This window comes from Pinus tabuliformis, chromosome X, assembly GCF_031772625.1.
Source record: "Pinus tabuliformis cultivar Carrire ecotype Pingquan chromosome X, CPIR1, whole genome shotgun sequence".
Taxonomy (NCBI): Eukaryota; Viridiplantae; Streptophyta; class Pinopsida; order Pinales; family Pinaceae; genus Pinus; species Pinus tabuliformis.
The window spans coordinates 220,990,504-221,018,100 of NC_142308.1; the positions used below are offsets into that span (position 1 = coordinate 220,990,504).

The window sequence follows — 27,597 nt, forward strand, 5'->3', positions numbered from 1 at the left end:
TCCTAAAGTACAAGCATCGCAATCATTATGTACTTGCTTTAGCATAGGATGATCTCTTACCATTTCTTTCCTCTGTAGTAACAACAAATCATTGTAATTGATGTGGCCAAATCTATGGTGCCAAAGCTCTTTTGTAGTTAGGCTTGCTGCTGCCAATGCTCGAACCAGTGCAGGTCTCACATCCAGCTTGTACAGTCCTCCTATTCGGATTCCTGTAGAAATTGTATTCATTCCATCAAGCAGATCTTTAATGTAACAATTAGATTTTAAAAATTCAACTTTCAAGTCTTGATCTGTAATCGTTGATACAGAAATCAAGTTCTTTGTTATGCCAGGCACATACATTACATTGTAAATTTGTTTAATATCACTATCAGGTAGAATGACAGAAACTTTCCCACATCCCTTGATTTGATGACTTCTATAATCTCCTAGGTAAATATGTGTGCTTTCATTGATCTCTTTAAAATCCTCTAGCCAGTGCTTGTTCCATGTCATGTGTGTTGATGCTCCTGAATCTACATACCAGATGTCTGCATCAACATTTTCATCACGATCTGCCATGAACAACCTCAAATTCTGCACCTGATCACTATTTGCAAGATGACCTGCATGTCTCTTTGGCTTCTACTGTTCTTCATGATACTTCTTTTTCCTACACTACCTAGCAATATGACCTAATTTTCCACAGTAAAAACATTTACTTTCAGAGTATTTTTTATTGGGATGCATACCTTGAGTCAGATTTTGCCGTTTATGTGAACTTTCTCCGTTTTGTTGTTGTGGACCTCCTTTCCATTTGTAGAAGTTCTTCCTCACCACCAATGCAAGACTGGCACTCTGGGGCTTCAGAGTCGATCTCCTCTTTTCTTTCTGCATCAGTATACCTGTTAGATCTTCAAAATGTGGGATCTTTTCTCTGGCATTTATCCTAGTGATGAACATCTAATAATCATCAGTGACACCATTCATTGTAATGGTTACAAGATTTGTATCGTCCATTGTATGACCAATATCTGATAATTTGGTTTTTAGATTCTTGATCCTTTCTACAAATGAAGCAATCGTTTCATTCTCCTCCATCTTCATGGACATAATCTTACTCTTAAGGAACAAAAGACGATTTGAATTTCTGATCTCATACAATTCCTTCATAATTCCCCACATCTCGTTAGCTGACTTACCTTCTCTGATGTGAAGTATAATGCAGTGTTTCACTAACATCTTTAACATTGTACTTGCTCTGCTTTCTCGTTTCTCTCAATCTAGGACCGATGTTGATCCAGCTGCGAGCCTCGGCTCATCCCCATTCACAATCATCCAAGCACTCTGCACTTCTAGCAGAGTCTGCATCTTAAACTTCCAATTTGCATAATTGGAACCATCGAGCTTGTTATGCTTGTTCATGCATGCTTCAAATATGTTGTTATTCATCTTGGCGATTTAGAAAAAAAATTCGACAGGTAAAAGATGTTAAATTTATCCCAGATCTGTGACAGAGACAGATCATTGTTGTTTGATCTCACAGCACACGCGCAGATCTCCGTGGTTTCCTTCTCAGCCTCTAGACAACCTCCTATTGTCAGCTACAGCCTTGTTCTTGGCTTCCCCACTCAGCTTCTCTGACAGCTACAGCCTTGTTCTTGGCTCCCTCATGCAGTTTCTTTGATTTACACGATCATCGCAGATATATGCCCAATATCCGAGACTGTCGTAGATATTCATCAATTTTCTGAGACGTCATCACAGATATACGCCCAATATCCGAGACTGTCGTAGTTTTACATCAATTTTTTGAGACCGTCGTAGTTGTACACTGAAAAACTGCAACGATTGAAAAATAAAAATTTCAAGAAGTGTAATAGTGCTATCGTCACAGCTATCCACTCAAAACCTGTGACAATTTCGGTTCAAAGAACCACCCACCAGCCAACGTACAGGTTCCTCAGCCCTGATGCTCTGATACCATGATAAAAATGGCAATGTTTGTATTAAAATAAAACCCACTGGTCAGCGCTACGAAAGAGAGTCTGAACAAAGAGAGTCTAGCTCTGCAGAACACTTTATATTGTTCATCAACATTACACATTAAATAGAATACATGGTTTTAGGGAAGTTAGAACAACATCCTAAGAAATAGAAACTGATTCCTATCTTGAGGCTACGTGAACCAACTCTACCGATTCTAGGATATTCTCCATTACCTTCAACACTTTAACGCACAAGGTGTGCAGTTTCTTCTTGGTTGAGCTGCGAATACGGTGCGCAGTTTCCTCTTGGTTGAGCTGTGAATACTGTGCGCTGATTTTTTTTTACAACTCCACAATTGCTCTTTTCTTATTGGCTTCTCATGCTTTTTATTTGCGAGACCAAGAAATTTGAAGTGTTGTTATCTATGGAGTCTTATGCGACCTAAAACTCCCATACCATGACAAAAATTGAAGAGAACAAAAACTAGAAGCGGATGACTACTCTTTTCAGTATTACAATCACTTGAATAACATTAAATTGGAAACATCAGTAATAAATTAGGAATGAAACTGAAACAAATTGGAGTGAAACTCGACTTAAATTGTACTCAATGAAACTGAATTAAGACACTTAGAGGGACCTTTTTGACACCTAACACAGGTGATTCTGATTAGATTCTCCAACAAATGTAAGAAAAAACATCCTCTTTTGTGATACTCCACATTTTCAACTAAAAACTTATATTTATGGAAAAACAATTTAGAAAAAGGTTTGATTTTGTTATATTCCATTCAAACAGAACCACACAAAATCACACATTGCTAATACGAAGCAACTTCTTTACAGTCGAAAGGGCAATTACCTTAGAAATTGACTAGTGCCAAAGATAAGACAAACAATAGCACAATGGTGTAGGAGTCATTACATGTTTTGTTCTTATTGAACTAAACTGAAAATACAGAGAGTTCGTAGAATCTTTTCTTTATTGAATAGTATGAGCAGATACTTTGCAATCAAATGTACGGTAATAGTTACCAAAATGAGCGAAACTTTTGGCAGAATATCTGCACGAAGAATCTAAATGCAGAATCCTTAAACATAAAACCAGTCTGGTGAGTTAAGAAGCCAAAACACAACGTTCTTGACATAACATTAACTATTCAACACGAATAAATTTAATTTGGTAATAGTTAAACAAGGAAAAATGGCATCCTTATTAAACAAGGTTTCAATAGGTAAATACCATTGCTTTTGTTATAGCAGTTATAGCCTCTGTGCGATAAACCTAAAGCATACAGCCTATGAGAAGAATAATCTTGAATATGAAAATTAGTTCTGGAATGTCAATGACATCATCATGCTAAATTTGCTATTCTCCTGGGACAATATTAAAAACTGACCTAAATATTTGTAGCAGCTAGATTAGTATAACCTTCGCTTCATCAGTTCTTGTGTGGTACTGTTTTACGGCTACTGTTTCCTGGCATTTGAGTCTTGTTTTCAATTGCGAATGAACAAATCAAAGTTAAAATCCATTTCACAATTTGATTTTTATTATTTTCTTTATGGGTGCTTTAATCCACTATATCAACATATGCGTGGAAACACATCACATCATCGTCTCTGCATCGAAGTAGTCGTTTTCAAAAACTAAAAGTGACAATCTTTTGGTTGTCACTAACAAAACTTATTCTCTCATGGCCACGCATTAATTGAATTCTCTTTGCTCACCCTAATAATTCAATTGGCATAGTAATTCCACGTGCCTACCCTGCGTGCACCTTGCTTTCAAACTCTACCTGTGCGTGATTTTTTTCGTGCACGGTCATACATCTAAAAGCTTATGAGCACATAATATTTTGGTCACACGAATGCCCAAACATGTTTTCACCATTGTGCAAACGAGCCTATAAAAATATAACACAGGAGGTCCGTTCCTGCGGAGCACGGAGGTGTGAACTTCTGCACAATGAGAAAACTTCCACGAGGTGGGCAGTTGATAATAATGCCATTTGCCAAGCAGTTAATGATAAAAATAGAGAGAGCAGAGAGCCATTAAATACACAACACCAAATACAATATGATGAAATACACAACACCAAATACAATATGATTTTATTGATCTTACAGACATTACATATTTATAGTATCTAGATTAGTGACAACGACACATTTAGATAGCTATTACAACTCACACAAAGGAAATTGAGTACTTTTAGATTGACAACTAGACACTGACAATGACATCTCACACATGACATGGAAACATTACTACCAACACCCTCTTTTAATGTTTACAAGTAGAAAATATAAAATAACCCAAATTATAACAACAAATAAAACTTTGTCAGATTTGTTTGATATGGTCATCATCAACACCCATATCCACTCTGGAATCTCACAAACAGGGCTGTTTCACCAACATCTTATGTCCCTGACCTCCTTTTGACCAACATCTTATGTCCCTGACCTCCTTTTGAAACGTAACTGCCTCTGACCATCGTTGATGAACCAGTAGAATTGACGCTTCTCAACCTCCCCGAGTGCAACTGTCAGTTTTGATACTGAACCATTCTATGGAAATGCTACCATATGTGAATCCACAACCTTCATCAGTTCTCTAGAATACCATTCTGGACACAGAATGTCTTCAACAAACAATTCTACAACTTGACCTTATAAAGTAACCTCGGGCTCCCCAATAAGTCACAAAAGCTTATTCAATAATTGGTATGTTCTTTATAATTTTACATTTTTTCTTCTCTTCTTTACACCAAAATAATTTTACAACCCCCACCACACAATCTACCATAAACATTAAAAAGTTTTCATTTAGCAACTGTCTATTTTTTTTATTTTTATTTGAATTACAATACCGAGATCTGAAAACTCCTGCTCTGCCTCTTTATAATATAACCAAAAATCCTTCTAATATACCAAATAACCTACAATAACCTCACCATAAATCCTTCTAATATACCAAATAACCTACAATAACCTCACCATGGCAATACATTTTAACTTATGATTCAAGCGATTTGTGCATTTCATCGGCCAGCCCGACACGTCGTCAAGAAGGGCGTTGTGGCTTGGTTGACCCCGGTGTTAGAGTCACCATCTTGTCCGCTGAGGAGACGTCGAGATCATACTTGCAGTGATCGTTGCTTGTAGTTTTGCGGAGCAAGACCGAGCAGAGCCAACGAAAGTAGTGAATCTCGCTCATCGCAACACACACAGCAGAATATGTGACTCTTAAGTCCAAGCAGAGCGATATTGTGAATGTTTCCGTACAAGTGAGCATGGATGATGCCCACAATCTGTCCTTTTGGGCCACGGGCCATATTTACCAATCCAGGACGGAGCAGAGGCATACGTGATCGGTGGAGAATTTGTGGACGACGTTGGAGCAGCCGTTGAGACAGGAGCATTTGTGTTCTAGTTGCGTCCATGCACGGTGCCATCTTTTGTTCAAACTTTCCAATTGCAAAGTGTGCGTGATGGCCAGGATCTCCATTACAAATCACACCCCTATCCTTTCTCCGTCGATCAATGTGACTCGAGCAGTTAACGGTGGGACTTGCAGACTCTGAGGTGGATATTCGTCAGACAGATGGATCCGGTGCATAGGGAAAACTATTCATTTGTTTTTAAAAGAAGTGGCATAGATCCAAACACTGTGCATATGAGGTAGTCACAACGGAGGAGATTTCGAAGAAACCACCAGATAATTTGATGCAAGCGGTAGTCACGCTGGAGGAGCTTTCGAAGAAACCACCAGAGAGAAGTAGGCAGGATATGGCAACGCTTGATGGAGCTGTAAACAACGAACATATCTACACATAGGATCACAAAGAAAAACCTCAAGCACTAAATTACATTAATAATCAATTATTCTCACAACTGTCACAATTTCATGGTCTTCGTGTAAGAGAATCAAGTCAGATTTGGCTCCGATATCATGATAGAAAATAGAAAATAGAGAGAGTAGAGAGCCATTAAACACACAACACCAAACACAATATGATTTTATTTATCTCACAGACATCACATATCTATTGTATCTAGATTATTGACAACAACACATTTAGATAGCTATTACAGCGCACACATAGGAAATTGAGTACTTCTAGATTGACACCTAGGGACCCACAATGACAACTCACACTTGCACAATTGGAAAACTTCCAAGAGGTAGGTAGTGATAATAATGCCACTTGCCAAGCAGTTAATGGTGCTACTCAGTGACGATGTCACGTGGCAATGGAGATCAGAGTGCCACTAGGTGAGCAATAACATTTGACTTTGAGGAGAGTAATCGTTGGTGCCACTTGGTGAGTGATAATGGTGCAACTTGACTAGTTATAACTAAACCCATTGGGCTACATATATGAGTGTCTTTAGTGAGACTTTAAGTTTTTCTTGTGGGTTTTTATGGTCTAATTTCTTTAAAACCTCTCAAGAATTTATTGAAATCATAGACTTGATGAGTAACCCTGCACAATCGAAGTACCCTGGGGGATTTTCAGAGTCCTAAATCTATATCTACAGTCAAAAAATTAGTTTAAATAGCACAAATCAAAATTTCACCTAAAATTTTTCTACCAAATTTCAACACCAAAAAGTCCAAAAAATCACACTAAAACCAACTCATATATATATATATATATATATATATATATATATATATATATATATATATATATATATATATATATATATAATGGTGCCACTTGGCCAACCGTAAACAGTGCCCGGACCATAGGTCGGGCAGGGCGAGCGCGATTTCCACCTCCATAGAAACATAAATGCTACATCCTTACAGCCCTCCTTACATCATCTCATGTTCCATCTTGCGACCCGAGCATGCATCCATCGCATGTTACATGTTAAATCTCGCGACCCGACCATGCATCCATCTCCAACCTCCGGTGATTACATCTCACCATGCATGGGCATGTAACGGGACAACTCTCCCGCCAGGAAAGGACTCCAGCCTCCACGGGAAAATACTCACGCGACCTGCAGGGCCTCCAATGTCACACGAGTTGGATGGGCGAGACGAATTGAGTGGGCGCCGAACAGTGGATCGATTTGAAATTTGAATTTATCTACTTTCATTGTGAATATTTGCAATGTATCTTCTTTTCTCATTCTCAGACACAGAGGGCACCAGAAAAAGAAAAACGATTCACCTGTGGCTGCTCTATGCCTTGGTCCTCATACTGTCCACATATATTTTTCTTGATATTTATGTGAACCACATGCATAGATTTGGCTTTCTTGGCATTGAGTTTGGCGTTTCTGTGGCTTGCAAATGCCAAGGCTTCACTGCGCAAGTGTTTAAGCATAATGAATGGGAAGCCATGGCCAGAAACAACAACGAGTTGTGCGGGACGAGAGAAGGATTCTTGGACAAAGATGAAGATCAGGTTGAGAATCCATGGCGGCAGATGAAGTGGATAGGAGGCTGCTGCCTGCCCTGTAAAAGGTCATCTCATTGAGAAGCTCGACGATCGCAACAATTTCCGCAGAGGTTTCACCCTCCGATTTTCCAACGATGTGGAGGACAAAACGCACATCTTGCAGTGGCTTCTACCTTCCAAGGCAATCGATCTCCATCACAGACAGCGATGGGTTTTGCTGGATCTAGGTGCTAATGTATTCAACACCATCCTAGCTTGGTTTCTTCGCATGTACCCCTTTGATTTCACCGAGATTCACGCCTTCGAAGTTGATTCCAAGCTCCTGCAAAAGCTGAGCCTACTTGCTTTTGACGAAGAGAGTAACATGGCATAAACGAATCCCTCCTCCCTCACTATAAAGGCCACTCCCCAACCTCCACAGTGGATGGTGGATCGAATCCAGTTGCACTACAGCTTTGTGTCAGACTGAGATGATAAAGCCAGCAATGTCATAAATATAACGAGGTTTATGAAAGAGGAGCTGCAATTGAAAGCGACTGATACAGTGGTTGTAAAGATGGACATCGAGGGAAGCGAGTGGCCGATTCTGAGGCGATGGCTCAGCGATCCAGAGATGCCTCTCATTGTGGACGAGCTCTTTGTGGAGGTTCACTACAATCACCCATCCATGTGGAACTACCACTGGTTCAGATTTGGTAAGATCACCAGGCAAAATGCGAAAAAGCTTCTTGCAGATCTCAGATGGCATGGCTTCTACGCCCACTTTTGGCCCTAATTCATTAACCTACCTCACGCCCTCCTTTCACGTTCACCGTTGGCGCTCTCTTTCCACTAACCATCTGCCATCTTTGATCATCAAAAGAAAGGAACAAGACAAAATCACATGGAATTACTGGCCTGTTTTATTCTTGGAGGGATCTTATTTCGATTTCTCTTTCGCTTTTATTTATATTTTTGCAGGACATAGGTTGACAATCATACTAGAAAAGTGTTGGGTGTTTTGAATTGATGGAGCTTGTCTACTTTTTATGATACTTTATAAAGTAGAAAGTATAGGTAAGTTTGATTTAAGAAAAGTTCAGAGTTGATAGTTGAACATCCTTCAAACGGCACTGTAAATTTGGAGTTTACCAAAAATTGCAGCGTTTGGCTTATGGAATCTCTGACCAATTTAAAATAAATTGTACTTTGATCAGAGATAACAGTTGAACATATTTAAAATAGATTATTATGGATAAGTAGTAAGAGAAACGGTTTAGCTTATGAAGGCTTAAGCAAATTAAAATAGATGGTAATCGATAATATAAAAGAGAGAGAAATGATGATCATTGTGAAGCAAAGTATTGTATGTCTCTATGCTTTTAAAGTCGTATATAGAGATGTTGTATTTGATATGTATTTAATATTAAATTTTAATTATAAAATTGGTTTATAATTTTTATTTTTAATTTATATATTAAGATAAAAGTGGAAGAAGATAAATTAGCTATAATAAAAATAAGACAAAAAAACAATTATGTGAGAGGGTGAAAGCCATACAAATAAGATTAAAATATTATAATTATTTAAAAAAAAAAAATGTAATATTTAAAAAATATAAGTGAATTTTTTTATTATTAAGTTGTTGATTTTGAATTAAAAAAATAATGAAGAAAAAATAACATCTTATTATTGGTCTTCTACAAAATATTTTTAGCTTAAAATTAAATATATATATTAGGAATTTAAACACTACGCATTTACATGTATAAATTTGAAAATATCTTGATTTTGACAAAATGTCATTTTCATTTACATATACAAATTTGAAAATATCTTGATTTTGACAAAGTGCCATTTTCTAAGATTCATGAAACTTCCATTGTATAGAGCATCTCATTTAAGGATCATTCCTACCACATAGTTTCTCATTTCCTAAGATGACCCTATAACATTTTGAATTTCTTGGTTGAAGAGAAATCCAAATTATTCTTCCAAGATGAAGTATGATAATACATTCTTCAAGCTATTTGTTAGGATATTTGTGATGATCTTATAAATTAAGTAATTAAGAAATTAGTTTATTGTCATCGAAAGATTCCAAAGGATTTTTCTTTAGAATTAGTGCTTTAAATGTCACATTTAGGGTTTCTAGATTCTTTAATTAACTCTCAACAAATCAGTCTCCAACAAAATTTTATAGAAACCCATATAAAATTCCATTATCTTTTCTTCACCGTCAAGAAATCCTCTTCCAACATGTGATAGATACCCCAATAAATTTCATTGTCCAAGTGTGTTTGAATAAAAACCTTTGCCTCTTTCTTTAACTCCCAACAAATCCTCGTTGAACATGTTATAGAAATGAAAATAAAATTCCATCACCTTTCCTTACCCCTCAACAAATCCTCTTCCAAGATGTTATAGAAACCCAAATAAAATTCTATCATCTTTTCTTACCCCTCAACAAATCCTCTTCCAATATGTTATAGAAACCTAAAGAAAATTCCATTATCTTTTCCAAATAAAATTCCGTCATTTTTCCTTACCCCTCAACAAATCCTCTTCCAACATGTTATAGAAACCCAAATAAACTAACATTATCTTTCCTTAACTGTTAACAAATCTTCCTCTAACAAGGGGCTATGTGTAAGTATGTCCAAGCTCAATTTGGAGTTGACACGTGTCCCTCTTAAAAAAAAAAAAAATATTCTCTAAATAGAAAAGCAATGTTGGCTATAACCAACATAGACCAACACACATTAAAATGGTTTTCGTTTGTTATTAATATATTTTAAAGTCTAAGTGAATATTAATTTATAAAATTCACAAAATATCTTCATTTTAGAGTCAATGTGAAGCAAAGTGCCAAAAATTTCTCATATGTGATTTCCATCGAAAGACTTTGCTTAATTTATTATGGATCACAGAAGCATGAATACAGATATTAATATATTTTTAAGTATACTTGAATATTAATTCATATTAAAATATTTTATTAGTAACTCACATTAGATATTTATTATACTCAACATTAAAATATTTTTTTTGACATTATATATATATATATATATATGAAATTTTAACCTTCGTTATTGGGTTCCAAGTTTTGACAACCCATGGTATTCAAAACTTCATATATATCTGTATACGGAAAAAAAAATGTTAAAAGAAAATACTTTACTATTGTATATAATAAAATATCCAATGTGAGTTATGAAAATAATATTTTAATATGAATTAATATTTAACTATACTTAAAAATAAAAAGTTTGAAGTGGTATGGTGTTAGTATTTTACAGTTTAGTGTGTGTGTGTATATATATATATATATTCAAATCTAACAAAGTTTTTTTGGACATACAAGTTTAAGTTATGTAATCTCTATAACATTCAAAAATACAATTAGACAATTAAATGTCACACATTGTTTTTTGCATTCTAAAATAAGTTTGCACCTGAAGAAATTTGACCCCTCTCAGCTCATGTTAGATTCGTACTTAAGATAGATCTATGCTACTAAAATACATGTTATAGATACCCAAATAAAATTATATTATCTTTCCTTAACCCTCAACAAATCCTCTTCCAACATGTTTTAGATACTCAAGTAAAATTCCATTGTTCAGTTATATCCAAAACAAGACTTTTGATTGTCCAATTGTATCAGAAGCAAGAATTTTGGCCTTCTTGAATAAGCACTTCACTCATTTTATTTTATTTTGGATATTTCAACTTATTGCCTAAATGGGTGCATCATAATGAAAAGGTAAGTGGCTAGGTTGAGAGTTACACATCACACTTCATGTTTAGATTTATACAGATCTTGCTGCAATGTAAGCTATATAAATTTTTGGAGTGCTAGAAATTACAATGCCCTAATTTTATTGAGCAAAGTTGATTGTGCAATAACAATATGACCCTATAATAATATATAAGGGCAAAGGATACTATGATATGATAAGGGCTTGGAACCAAAGATGGATCTAGAAGGTTTGAATTCTAGTTAATTCAATCATGCATTATAGTTACTCAAATGGAAAAAAATAAATAGCTTTAAGCTAGTTCTTTGGTAAGGAATTTTTTAATTGATTGAACGTTTTAAATGTCTATTCTCTCTTATTTTGAAATAAACAATCCAACAATGCTCATATCAAAAAACAAGGACAATATTGACTCATAATTTACTACAAACATATATGGAAGATGTTTAAACCCCGGAATATAAAAAAAAAAAATAGGTTATGTAAAATAACAAAGGTAGATACCAAAATACATGAGCAAGAAAAAAAGGAAAACTCAAACTAGGAAAGTGTTCACCCATAATTGAAAATCATCAACAACTCCTTATAAATGAAATTTACTTTTCCACCAACATTATGAGCTATGCCCATATCAATGATGCCTAAATTGATTCCCATATTGGCTTTGACATTGCCAATGACAATCTTAGTACACTCTAGCTCTCAACTTTTTGTTTGCTAGTTTTTGTGACTGGCATGACTAACCTATGGCTTGAGTAGCCACAACCTAGGGGCATCTAAGTCATCAAAATTACTAAGGGATCACACGTGGCTTGGGCCACACCAACCCTTAGCATGTATGAACTTTTGCCCATAGAGTTTCGAACTAGTGACCTTACACCATGGAGTGCCTTAACATAGCACTGTGTCACTGTTTACTCTATGCCTAGTGGGATACCCTAGCTCTCAATTTTGGTTGTTTACTTTACCCTCAATAAAAAATAGTCCACAAATCCATGGAAGTTATCAAGGCCACAAAGAAACTTGTAAGAACATTAAGGGTTGCAACTACATTTTAAAGAATGAACAAACAATTTGCAAGGAAAAATGAGAGCTTATATCCATTTTCAAATATGTCAATACATGGTTGATAGTGCTGGAAACAACGTTAACCCTAATGCAATTTCAAGTTATATCAAAATGTCATTCTTGCATAAAGAAACATGTTCAATGATTTCTATCTTATGTTTTTTTACTCTTACAAATTATCTTGGTCATTTAAGGATTTACATCCCATCAATATACTCTTCAAACAATGGCAAGAAAGAATTGATGAACCGTTGAGATCAGTGAATGCTACATCCATGGAATGTTTGTAACATGCAAATCCACCCAAAGGGATCACTTCTTGTCGGCTCAACCACAGAGCCTGACCTCGAGAATGTTGAAAGAATTGAACAAGTGACATCTCAATAACTATGGTACTTTAATAACAGGACTCAACCAATTAACCCTCGAGACTATATATATATATATATATATATATAAACTTTTCAAAACTATATAAAAAATTAATGTAAAGAAAATGAACTAATAGCAAGCTTAAATAATTTTACTTCCAACAAATCAAAATTATGACAATGACTAATAATTAAAAAAAAGACTTGAAAAAAGAGAGTTAATAATCATAATAATTGTGTTGTCTTATAATAGTAACTTGATACACCTAGTAGCATGATATAGCCCATTCAAAATGATAATTTGTGTTACATGCCTTGAAGTCATGATTGTAACTTAATATACCTAGTACCATTAGTACCATGATAGGGCCCATTGCAAGTGTGATTCTTTATCCCTCCTAGAAATCCGTTGCATAAAAACTTGAATTCACTTGTTTTACCTACAATTTTTGAAATATCATAGTTCTCTCTTTATATACAATTGAGTCTGGATGAAGGTACACAAATGCACACCTTTACTCTCATTATTCATAAATTTACACCCACACTTCATATACACAAATATTGATCTGCTAACTTTGCACTTCCACCCCACCTTAAGCTACTTTTCTTGGGTTTAATTCGCACGTATACATGCTCTCCTACCTGAAACTCTTTATAAGTTTTTTTTTATCAACATATGTTTTTTGCCTATCTTGGGCAACCTTCAGATTCTATCAAACTTTCTTCACTGTTTGTTCCATTTCCACAAGCATATCAGGCCCTAGGATTAACTTATCTTCAAGATTGTTCCAATTTGTGGGTGTTCTGCACCATTTTCCCTACAACACTTCATAAGGGCTCATTTTCAAAGATTCATGATAATTGTTGTTGTATGAAAATTCAACCAAATGAAGGTCTTCCTCCCATTTGGATGAATACTATATCACATACATTCGTAGCATATCTTCTAGGACTTGATTAACTCGTTCGATCTGCCCATCTATTTGTGGATTGCATGTTGTACTAAATTGAATATGAGTGCCTAACCCAGTAAAAAGGGCTTCCCAAAATGCAGAAGTAAATTTTACATCCTGGTCAGAAATAACTACTTTCGGCATGCCATACAACCGAAATATCTCCCTCATAAATATATCTACAATTCCAACAATTTGTAAGTGTATTTGATAGGGATAAAATGAGTTTTTTCTCTCAACTTATCCACCACTACCATGATAGAATAATTTTTCTTTTTGGATTTGGGCAAGCCTAATATAAAGTCCTATTGTAGCAGCTACAATCACCCTCCAAAAATTTTCTTTCGCTTCATTTTGGAGCCTCCCTCCTCGAAATCATAACAGCTATCCTGCAATGATAAGGTACTTATGTTTATTTGTTTTTATTTGTCACTTAATAGCTTGTGTTCACTCACTTGTTCCATCCCAAATATTGAATTTGAACCTTACAAAAGTCATATTTGTTGTACTTAGCATAATTCTAATTTTCTCTTAAGGTTTTCAACATTATCCGAAGGTGCTCCTTATGCTCTTCTATGTTCCTTGAGTATATAATAATGTTGTCAATAAAAATCAAAACAAATTTATCTAGGTAAGGTTGAAAATACTATTCATTAAACTCATGAAAGTTGCAAGGGAATTAGCAATCCCGAATGGTAAGACGACAAATTCATAATGACCATAATGGGTTCAGAATGTTTTCTTGCAGATTACTCGCACTTTATTTTGATTTGATGAAACCTTGACCGTAGATCAATTTTAGAAAACTCAGTCGCTCCCTTGACTTAATCAAATAAATCATCGATTCTTGGAAACGGGTACTTGTTTTTAATAATTTATTTATTTAGTTGCCTATAATCGATACATAGGTGTAGGGTCCCATCTCTCTTTCTCACAAACAACACTGGGGCTCCCGAAGGTGATACACTTGGGCAAATGTACCCTTTATCTAGCAACTCTTGTAACTGCATCTTAAGCTCTATTAATTCATGAATACTCATTCGATATGGGGGTTTTGACACCGGGGTAGCTCTTGGAACTAGCTCTATATTGAAATCAATTTCTCTTTTTGGGGGAAGCCCGATAATTTTTTTCAGAAAGACATCCAGGAATTCTTGTTGTCACACATGTGAACCTTGTAGTATTCATCATCATGTAGGATCATAGAATATCAATGTTACTTTCTATGATCACCTTATAGTACTTGGACCTATTTCTAAGCGCTATGTTGTAGATGATCTGCTTCAATATGCCATCGAGTATCATGAATATGAGTTGTCAATACTGTATTCTTTATAGAAAATGATTCAATCTGAGGTAGTGATTGTCACTAGTATGATGCCATCATGTTATTATTGAGATCACTGTATGACATAGACCGAAACTATGGGAGGCACCAAAATTGTTAATATTTACTTAGATTTCTGAACGTTTCATCTTTTGATTGAGATTACTTGATCCTAGAACTTTAGATAAGGATCCAAATCAGCCTTGTTGTAGGACTAAATTGTCTTGTTGTTGTGGACTTTCTCCTTAATTATATAGACAAAAGCCCTTGCCATTGTATACTGTTGTTGAAGATTGATCCTTCAATCCTTGAAGTAGGTTTTGAAACAAAAAACCCTTCAACTTTCTTTGATGCCCTTCTTGAAAAATGATCCTTGAATATCTCTTTTTGCCTCCCTTCCTTTGACTTCAGCACCTTAGCTCTGATACCATGTTGAAAAATCTAGGGAAAGTTATTTTAATAAGATTCTTCTCACCAGGATAACTATTTGTGAGGTATTTTTAACTTTTTCTTATTAGAACAATCTTTGCTTTTTCTTATTAGAGTGTATTCTTAGTTCATCAAATAGTTACCAAAACAAAAGAGACAATGACACAAGATGTTAGCTTTCTGCCAGGGCCAAAACCTCTCACTCTTTGAGAGGAAAACCCAGTACACAAAAATTTTCTTATAGAGATTCCAATTGATGAATACCAAGACCATTACCCTTGACCTATTAGGCCACTCCAAGACCAAGACACCAATCCTCTTCTTTGTTGCTACTAAGATCATCATCATCATTGTTGCTTCACTGAGGTCATCATTATTGCACCACATAGATCATTATAGTTGCACCATTGCAACACCTTTATTGAGATCATTGCTACTCCTCCATTGAGACTTTCACCATAACACCAAGATCTTTATACTAAGATATGTAAATATATACCGAGATCTTCATCATGCTTATGACTATGTATTAACTATGATTACTTCTATGCTCAAATTATAGCTACATCTTAAATGTATGCCGAGACAGAGAGTGATAGTTTAAGATCCTCCTCTTCACAAGAATGTTGATATTGTATGTTGAGACAAAGGTATGCCAAGAGTATATTACTGAGAGATATTCATTACACATATGTGGACAATGCGAATGCATCTTAGTATGTTGAGGCATTACTTCATTAAGACTATGAGGAGGCTGAGACATCACCAAAAAACACAGAGATCCTTATTCATCCACAACATTGAACTATTGTACTCATCTGATATTTATGAACCACTGTACTTGTCCAAGATTTCAAAGGATCCGAGTTCCTATCCTTCCTATAATGGAGATCCTTTTCATGCCTATATAAAGCCAACACAAGAGAGGAAATTGTTGTGTCTCTTTATTTGAGCCGACATGACTATTTTTTATTCATTTTGTAGGCCGACATGATGAAGAGGATTGTGCTTATCATTTGGAGGGCTTCTTTACATTTCTATAGACTTGTATACATTAGACATAATCTCAAGAAGAACTTCTTCATACTTGACATTGACTCTTTGACTTAATAATAAATCCTAAGGCTCTCAATGGGAGCCACTAACAAATAAACCTATTGCTCATGAAACACACGCAACAAGGCATACAAAAATAATTTTATTTCTTTTATTTAATCATTTACAAAGATCAATCCATTATGAAGACTGAACCTAGTTACACCGTTTTCATGACGTTGTTTTTCCATTATAACATTTAGGGCATGAGATTCCATTATCTATGTTGGAAATGAAGTTCTATTTTGTAAAAAAGAAACATGTATAGTTGGACCTATTTTGAATAAAAATACATAAATTTATACTTGTGTTTATGACAACATCTTCATTGAATTTTAAATCCTTATGTGGATGTGATGTTATATTCTATCAATGTTACATTACTTTTGATGAATGTAGTTGTAACGAATTTTGCTTTTATTATTTACAAATTATCAAGTTTACAAGTTAAGTTACTTTTATATTTATATCTTATTTGATGTTGCATGCGTGGACAAACATATCATTAAGATATACTAAAAGTTTCACCTATACAAAAGCTTCACATATACTGAAGATATATGCATATACGGAAGTTGCGCACATATACAGAAGTTATGCATATTTACGGAAGATTTGAACATATATAAGAGAGTTACGTATATACGGAAGATATGCGAATATACGGAAGTTGCGCATATACGGTAGATGCACATATACAATATACGGAAGTTGTCCATATACGAATGATATGTGCATATATTGCGTATATGCTTAATTTCCGTATATGCGTAATTTCTGTATATGGAATTTGCGCATATACGAAAAATATGCATATACGGAAGATATGCACATATATGAAAGTTATGCATATACAGAAGATATGCGCATATCTTTCGTATATCCCTAACTTTCTTATATGTGCATATCTTTCGTATATGTACATCGTTTATGTATCTGCATCGTATATGCGCAAATTCCATATACAGAAATTGCGCATATGCGGAAATTGTGCATATATGGAAGATATCGGAAGATATACACAATTTCCGTATATGCACAATTTCTGTATATGGAATTTGCACATATATGATGCAGATACATAAACGACGTGCATATAAGGAAGATATGCACATATAGGAAACTTAGGGATATACGGAAGATATGCGCATATCTTCCGTATATGCGCAATTTACATATATGCGCATATCTTCCGTATATGCACAATTTCCGTATATGCGAAATTTTTGTGTATGGAATTTGTACATATCTTCGTTCATGTATTTACATTATATACGCGCAAATTCCATATACAAAAATTTCGCATATATGGAAATTGTGCATATACGGAAGATATACGCATATCTTCCGTATATGCGCAATTTCTGTATATGGAATTTGCGCATATACGATGCAGATACATAAACGACATGCATATATGGAAGATATGCACATAAGAAAGTTAGGGATATACAAAAGATATGCGCATATCTTCCGTATATGCGCAATTTCCGTATATGCATAATTTTCATATATGTGAAATTTCTGTATATGGAATTTGCGCATATACGATGTAGATACATGAATGAAGATATGTACAAATTCCATATACAGAAATTGCGCATATACAGAAATTATGCATATACGGAAGATATGCGCATATACGGAAATTGCGCATATACAGAAGATATGCGCATATCTTCCGTATATCCCTAACTTTCTTATATGTGCATATCTTTTGTATATGCACGTCATTTATATATCTGCATCATATATGTGCAAATTTCATATATAGAAATTAGGAATTTGCACATGTACGGAAATTGTGCATATAGGGAAGATATGCGGCATATCTTCCCTATATACACAATTTCCATATATGCGCAATTTCTGTATATGAAATTTGTACATATCTTCATTCATGTATCTACATCGTATATGCACAAATTCCATATACAAAAATTTCGCATATACAGAAATTGTGCATATATAGAAGATATGCGCATATATGGAAATTGCGCATATACGGAAGATATGCGTAGATATTCCGTATATCCCTAACTTTCCTATATGTGCATATCTTCCGTATATGCACATCATTTATGTATCTTCATCGTATATGCATAAATTCCATATACAGAAATTTCACATATATGGAAATTGCGCATATACAGAAGATATGCACATATACAAAAATTGCGCATATACGGAAGATATGCGCATATCTTCCGTATATCCCTAACTTTCCTATGTGTGCATCTCTTCCGTATATGCACATCTTTTTGTATCTGCATCGTATATGCGTAAATTTCATATACAGAAATTGCACATATACGAAAATTGTACATATACGAAAGATATGCGCATATCTGCTGTATATGCACAATTTCTGTATATGCGAAATTTATGTATATGGAATTTGCTCATATACGATGTAGAGATATGAACGAAGATATGTACAAATTATATACACATAAATTTCGCATATACGGAAATTGTACATATGCGGAAATTGCGCATATACGAAAGATATGCGCATATCTTCCGTATATCCCTAAGTTTCCTATATGTACATATCTTCCGTATATGCACGTCATCCATGTATCTGCATCGTATATGCGCAAATTCCATATACAGAAATTGCGCATATACATTAATTGTGCATATATAGAAGATATGCACATATCTTCCGTATATGCACAATTTTTGTATATGCGCAATTTCTGTATATGGAATTTGCGCATATACGATGTAGATACATGGACGATGTGCATATACCGACGATATGCATAAATAGGAAAGTTAGGGATATACGGAAGATATGAGCATATACGGAAAATATGCGCATATCTTCCGTATATGCGCAATTTCTGTATATGCGCATAACTTCCGTATATGCGCATAATTTCCGTATATGCGAAATTTCTGTGTATGGAATTTGTGCATATACGATGTAGATACATGAACGACATGCATATACGGAAGATATGCACATATCTTCCATATATGCGCAATTTCTGTATATGCGCATATCTTCTATATATATACAATTTCCGTATATGCGAAATTTCTGTATATGGAATTTGCACACATACAATGTAGATATATGAATGAAGATATGTATAAATTCCATATACAGAAATTGTGCATATACGGAAATTGTGCATATAGGGAAGATATGCTGCATATCTTTCGTATATGCACAATTTCCGTATATGCACAATTTTTGTATATGGAATTTGCGCATATACGATGCAAATACATAAACGATGTGCATATATGGAAGATATGCACGTATAGGAAAGTTACGGATATACAGAAGATATGCGCATATCTTCCGTATATGTGCATATCTTCCGTATATGCACAATTTCCGTATATGCGCAATTTCTATATATGGAATTCGCACATATCTTCGTTCATATATCTATATAGTATATGCGAAAATTTCATACACAGAAATTTCACATATACGGAAATTGTGCATATACGGAAATTGCGCATATCATATACGGAAGATATGCGCATATCTTCCGCGTATCCCTAACGTTCCTATATGTGCATTTCTTCCATATATGCACGTCGTTTATGTATCTTCATCTTATATGCACAAATTCCATATACAGAAATTGCGCATATACGGAAATTGTGCATATACGGAAGATATGCACATATCTTCCGTATATGCACAATTTCTGTATATGCGCAATATTTGTATATGGAATTTTAGCATATACGATGTAGATACATGAACGATGATATATACAAATTCCATACACAGAAATTTCACATCTACAGAATATATGCGCATATTGAAGATATGCGCATATACGGAAATTTAGATTTGACTATTACTAATAATGATCTACAAATAAATTCCTAAAAAAAATTTTCATTGGTCAAAATTTTTGTCATATTGGCTCAAAGTCAACTATGGATGCAGGGAAAATATGGTTCGAAGTTTGAGACCTCAACTTCATATCATCCAGATCATGCAATTCTCATGGTTTAAAATTATACCCAATGTAAGAGAGTTGCTATTGTAGGCTATTGATATGCGTATATCTTCCGTATATGCACAATTTCCGTATATGCGTAATTTCTGTATATGGAATTTGTGCATATATGATGTGGATACATAAACGACGTGCATATATAGAAGATATGCACATATAGGAAAGTTAGGGATATATAAAAGATATGTGCATATCTTCCATATATGCGCAATTTCCGTATATGCACATATCTTTCGTATATGCACAATTTCCGTATATGCGCAATTTCTGTATATAAAATTTGTACATATCTTCGTTCATGTATCTACATCGTATATGCACAAATTCCATACATAGAAATTTCGCATATACGGAAGATATGCGCATATATGGAAGATATGCGCATATCTTCCGTATATCCCTAACTTTCCTATATGTGCATATCTTCCGTATATGCACAATTTCCGTATATGCAAAATTTCTGTATATGGAATTTGCGCGTATACGATGTAGATACATGAGAGAATATATGTACAAATTCCATACATAGAAATTTCGCATATACAGAAATTGTGCATATACGGAAATTTAAATTTGACTATTAATAATAATGATATACAAATAAATTCCTAAAAAATATTGCAGTGGTCCAAATTTGTGTTATATTGGCTCAAAGTCAAGTATGGATGCATGGAAAATATGGTTCCAAGTTTGAGAGCTCAACCTTGTATCATCCAGATCATGCAATTCTCATGGTTTAAAATTATACCTAATGGCTGGGAGTGGCTATTGTATGCTATTGATATGCGCATATCTTCCGTATATGCACAATTTTCGTATATGCACAATTTCTGTATATGAAATTTGCGCATATATGATGCAGATACATAAATGACGTGCATATACAGAGGATATCCACATATAGGAAAGTTAGGGATATACGGAAGATATGCGCATATCTTCTGTGTGTGCGCAATTTCCTTATATGCACATATCTTCCGTCTATGCGCAATTTCCGTATATGCAAAATTTCTGTGTATGGAATTTGTACATATCTTCGTTCATGTATCTACATCGTATATGCGCAAATTCCATATACAGAAATTTCGCATATATGGGAATTGTGCATATGCAGAAGATATGCGCATATCTTCCGTATATGCAAAATTTCCATATATGCACAATTTTTGTATATGAAATTTGCGCATACACGATGTAGATATATAAACGACGTGCATATACAGAAGATATGCACATATAAGAAAGTTAGGGATATACGGAAGATATGCGCATATCTTCCGTATATGCGCAATTTCCGTATATGCACATATCCTCCGTATATGTGAAATTTCTGTATATGGAATTTGTGCATATACGATGCAGATAGATAAACGACGTGCATATATGAAATATATGTACATATAGGAAAGTTAGGGATGTACGGAAGATATGCGCATATGTTCTGTATATGCGCATATGCTCCGTATATGCACAACTTCTGTATATACGGAATTTTTGTATATGGAATTTGCGCATATATGATATAGATACATGAACGAAGATATGTACAAATTCCATATACGGAAATTGTGCATATACGAAAGATATGCCGCATCTCTTCCGTATATGCACAATTTCCCGTATATGCGCAATTTTTGTATATGGAATTTGCGCATATACAATGCAGATACATAAACGATGTGCATATACGGAAGATATGGATATATATGAAAGTTTGGGATATACAGAAGATATGAACATATCTTCCGTATATGCGTAATTTCCATATATGCGCATATCTTCCATATATGCACAATTTCCGTATACGCGCAATTTCTGTATATGGAATTTGTACATATCTTTATTCATGTATCTACATCGTATATGCGCAAATTCATACACAAAAATTTCGTATATACAGAAATTGTGCATATACGGAAGATATGCGCATATACAGAAATTGTGCATATACGGAAGATATGTGCATATCTTCCATATATCCCTAACTTTTCTATATGTGCATATCTTCCGTATATGCATGTCGTTTATTTATCGGCATCATATATGCGCAAATTCCATATACAGAAATTGCGCATATACAGAAATTGTGCATATACGGAAGATATGTGCATATCTTCCGTATATGCACAATTTCTGTATATGGAATTTGAGCATATACGATGTAGATACATGAACAAAGATATGTACAAATTCCATACACAGAAATTTCGCATATACAGAAATTGTGCATATATAGAAGATATGCGCATATACGGGAATTGCGCATATACGGAAGATATTCGCATATCTTCCGTATATCCCTAACTTTCGTATATGTGCATATCTTCCGTATATGCACGTCATTTATGTATTTGCATCGTATATGCCCAAATTCCATATACAAAAATTGCACATATACGGAAATTGTGCATATACGGAAGATATGCAAATTCCATGTACAAAAATTGCGCATATACGGAAATTGTGCATATACGGAAGATATTTGCATATCTTCCGTATATGCACAATTTCCGTATATGCGCAATTTCTGTATATGGAATTTGCGCATATACGATGGAGATACATAAACAACGCACATATCTTCTGTATATGTGCAATTTCTGTATATGGAATTTGCGCATATACGATGCAGATACATAAACGACGTGCATATACGGAAGATATGCACATATACGAAAGTTATGCATATACAGAAGATATGCGCATATATTCGTATATGCGCATATCTTCTGTATATGCATAATTTTCGTATATGCGCAAATTCCATATACAGAAATTACGCATATACAGAAATTGTGCATATACGCAATATATACGCATATCATTCATATATGTGCAACTTTTGTATATTGTATATGTGCATCTACCGTATATGTGCAACTTACGTATATTCGCATATCTTTCGTATATCCATAACTCTCTTATATATGTTCAAATCCTCCATAAATACGCATAACTTCCGTATATGTGCGCAACTTCCATATATGCGTATATCTTTAGTATATGTGAAGCTTTTGTATATGTGTGACTTTTAGTATATCATAATGATATGTTTGTCCACGCATGCAACATCGAATAAGATATAAATATAAAAGTAACTTAACTTGTAAACTTGATAATTTGTAAATAATAAAAGCAAAATCCGTTACAACTACATTCATCAAAAGTAATGTAACATTGATAGAATATAACATCGCATCCACATAAGGATTTAAAATTCAATGAAGATGTTGTCATAAACACAAGTATAAATTTATGTATTTTTATTCAAAATAGGTCCAACTATACATGTTTCTTTTTTACAAAATAGAACTTCATTTCCAACATAGATAATGGAATCTCATGCCCATAAATGACATAATGGAAAAACAACATCATGAAAAATGTGTAACTAGGTTCAGTCTTCATAATGAAATGATCTTTGTAAATGATGAAATAAAATAAATAAAATTATTTTTGTATGCCTTGTTGTGTGGGTTTCATGAGCAATAGGTTTATTTGTTAGTGGCTCCCATTGAGAGCCTTAGGATTTATTATTAAGTAAAGAGTCAATGTCATGTATGAAGAAGTTCTTCTTGAGATTATGTTTAATGTATACAAGTCCATAGAAATGTCAAGAAGCCTTCCAAATGATAAGCACAATCATCTTCATCATGTCGGCCTGCAAAATGAATAAAAAATAGTCATGTCGGCTCAAATAAAGAGACACAACGGTTCCCTCTCTCATGTCGGCTTATATACAAGGGTAACCACTATATATAGGCATGAAAAGGATCTCCATTATAGGAAGTATAGGAACTCAGATCCTTTGAAATCTTGGACAAGTACAGTGGTTTAGAAATATCAGATGAGTACAATAGTTCAATGTTGTGGATGAATAAGGATCTTTGTGTCTTTTGGTGATGTCTCGGCCTCCTCATAGTCTTAATGAAGTAATGTCTCAACATACTAAGATGCAGTCGTATTGTCCACATATGTGTAATGAAGATCTCTCAGTAATATACTCTGGGCATACCTTTGTCTCAACATACAGTCTCGACATTCTTGTGAAGAGGAGGATCTTAAACTATCACTCTGTCTCAGCATACATTTAAGATGCAGCTATAATTTGAGCATAGAAGTAATCATAGTTAATACATAGTCATAAGCATGATGAAGATCTCGGTATATATATACATATCTTAGTATAAAGATCTTGGTGTTATGGTGAAAGTCTCAATGGAGGAGCAGCAATGATCTTAGTGGAAGAGTAGCAATGATCTCAATAAAAGTGTTGCAATGGTGCATCTATAATGATCTATGCAGTGCAATAATGATGACCTCAGTGAAGCACCAATGATGATGATGATCTTAGTAGCGACAAAGAAGAGGATTGGTGTCTTGGTCTTGGAGTGGCCTAATAGGTCAAGGGTAATGGTCTTGGTATTCATCAATTGGAATCTCTATAAGAAATTTTTTGTGTATTGGGTTTTCCTCTCAAAGAGTGAGAGGTTTTGGCCCTTGCAGAAAGCCAACATCTTGTGTCCTTGTCTCTTTTGTTTTGGCAACTATTTGATGAACTAAGAATACACTCTAATAATAAAAAGTGAAGATTGTGCTAATAAGAAAAAGTTAAAAATACCTCACAAATAGTTATCCTAGTGAGAAGAATCTTATTAACATAATTTTCCCTAGATTCTTCAACATGGTATCAGAGCTAAGGTGCTGAAGTCAAAGGAAGGGAGGCAAAAAGAGATATTCAAGGATCATTTTTCAAGAAGGGCATCAAAGAAAGTTGAAGGGTTTTGTGTTTCAAAACCTACTTCAAGGATTGAAGGATCAGTCTTCAACAACAGTATACAATGGCAAGGGATTTTGTCTATATAATTAAGGAGAAAGTCTACAACAACAAGACAATTTTGTCCTACAACAAAGCTTATTTGGATCCTTATCTAAAGTTCTAGGAAGAAGTAATCTCAGTCAAAAGATGAAGCGTTCAGAACTCAAGTACATATCAACAATTTTGGTGCCTCCCATAGTTTCGGTCTATGTCATACAGTGATCTCAATAATAACATGATGGCATCATACTAGTGACAATCACTACATCAAATTGAATCATTTTCTATAAAGAATATAGTCTTGACAATTCATATTCATGATACTCGATGGCATATTGAAGCAGATCATCTACAACATAGCGCTTAAAAATAGGTGCAAGTACTATAAGGTGATCATAGAAAGTAACATTGATATTCTATGATTCTACATGATGATAAATACTACAAGGTTCACATCTGTGACAACAAGAATTCCTAAATGTCTTTCTGAAAAAATTATCGGGCTTCCCCCAAAAAGAGAAATTGATTTCAATATAGGGCTAGTTCCAGCAGCTACCCCGGTGTCAAAATCCCCATACCGAATGAGTATGTCTGAATTAACAGAGCTTAAGATGCAGTTACAAGAGTTGCTAGATAAAGGGTACATTCGTCCAAGTGTATCACCTTGGGGAGCCCCAGTGTTGTTTGTGAGAAAGAGAGATGGGACCCTGCACCTATGTATCGATTATAGGCAACTAAATAAATAAATTATTAAAAACAAGTACCTGTTTCCAAGAATCGATGATTTATTTGATTAAGTCAAGGGAGCGACTAAGTTTTCTAAAATTGTTCTACGGTCAAGGTATCATCAAATCAAAATAAAGTGCGAGTAATATGCAAGACAACATTCTGAACCCATTATGGTCATTATGAATTTGTCGTCTTACCGTTTGGGCTTACTAATTCCCACGCAACTTTCATGAGTTTAATGAATGGTATTTTCACCCTTACCTAGATAAATTTGTTTTGATTTTTATTGATGACATTATTATATACTCAAGGAACTTAGAAGAGCATAAGGAGCACCTTCGGATAATGTTGAAAACCTTAAGAGAAAATTAGCATTATGCTAAGTACAACAAATATGACTTTTGTGAGGATCAAATTCAATATTTGGGACGGAACAAGTGAGTGAACACAAGCTATGAAGTGACAAATAAAAACAAATAAACATAAGTACCTTATCATTGCAGGATAGCTGCTATGATTTCGAGGAGGGAGGCTCCAAAATGAAGCGAAAGAAAATTTTTGGAGGGTGATTGTAGCTGATACAATAGGACTTTATAATAGGCTTGCCTAAATCCAGAAAGAAAAATTATTCTATCATGCTAGTGGTGGATAAGTTGAGAGAAAAAACTCATTTTATCCCTATCAAATACACTTACAAAATTGTTGGAATTGTATATATATTTATGAGGGAGATATTTCAGTTGTATGGCATGCCGAATAGTTATTTCCAACCAGGATGTGAAATTTACTTTTGCATTTTGGAAAGCCCTTTTTACTGGGTTAGGCATTGATATTCAATTCAGTACAACATACCATCCACAAATAGATGGGCAGACCGAACAAGTTAATCAAGTCCTAGAAGATATGCTACGAATTTATGTGATGTAGTATTCATCCAAATGGGAGGAATACCTTCATTTGGTTGAATTTTCATAGAACAACAATTATAATGAATCTTTGAAAATGAGCCCTTATGAAGTGTTGTAGGGAAAAAGGTGCAGAACACCTACAAATTGGAACAATCTTGAAGATAAGTTAATCCTAGGGCCTGATATGCTTGTGGAAATGGAACAAACAGTGAAGAAAGTTTGATAGAATCTGAAGGTTGCTCAAGATAGGAAAAAAACATATGTTGACAAAAAAAAAAACTTATAAAGAGTTTCAGGTAGGAGAGCATGTATACGTGCAAATTAAACCCAAGAAAAGTAGCTTAAGGTGGGGTGGAAGTGCAAAGTTAGCAGATCAATATTTGTATATATGAAGTGTGGGTGTAAATTTATGAATAATGAGAGTAAAGGTGTGCATTTATGTACCTTCATCCAGACTCAATTGTATATAAAGAGATAACTATGATATTTAAAAAATTGTAGGTAAAACAAGTGAATTCAAGTTTTTATGCAACGGATTTCTAGGAGGGATAAAGAATCACACTTGCAATGGGCCCTATCATGGTACTAATGGTACTAGGTATATTAAGTTACAATCATGACTTCAAGGCATGTAACACAAATTATCATTTTGAATGGGCTATATCATGGTACTAGGTTTATCAAGTTACTATTATAAGACAACACAATTATTATGATTATTAACTTTCTTTTTTCAAGTCTTTTTTTTAATTGTTAGTCACTG

The 27,597-nt window shown here is 34.4% G+C and overlaps 1 pseudogene; it reads left to right on the forward strand.

Moving 5' to 3' along the window:
- The first annotated feature begins 7,103 nt into the window (after positions 1-7,103).
- Positions 7,104-8,231, forward strand: LOC149139142 (uncharacterized; annotated as a pseudogene).
- Positions 8,232-27,597: the final 19,366 nt, after the last annotated feature.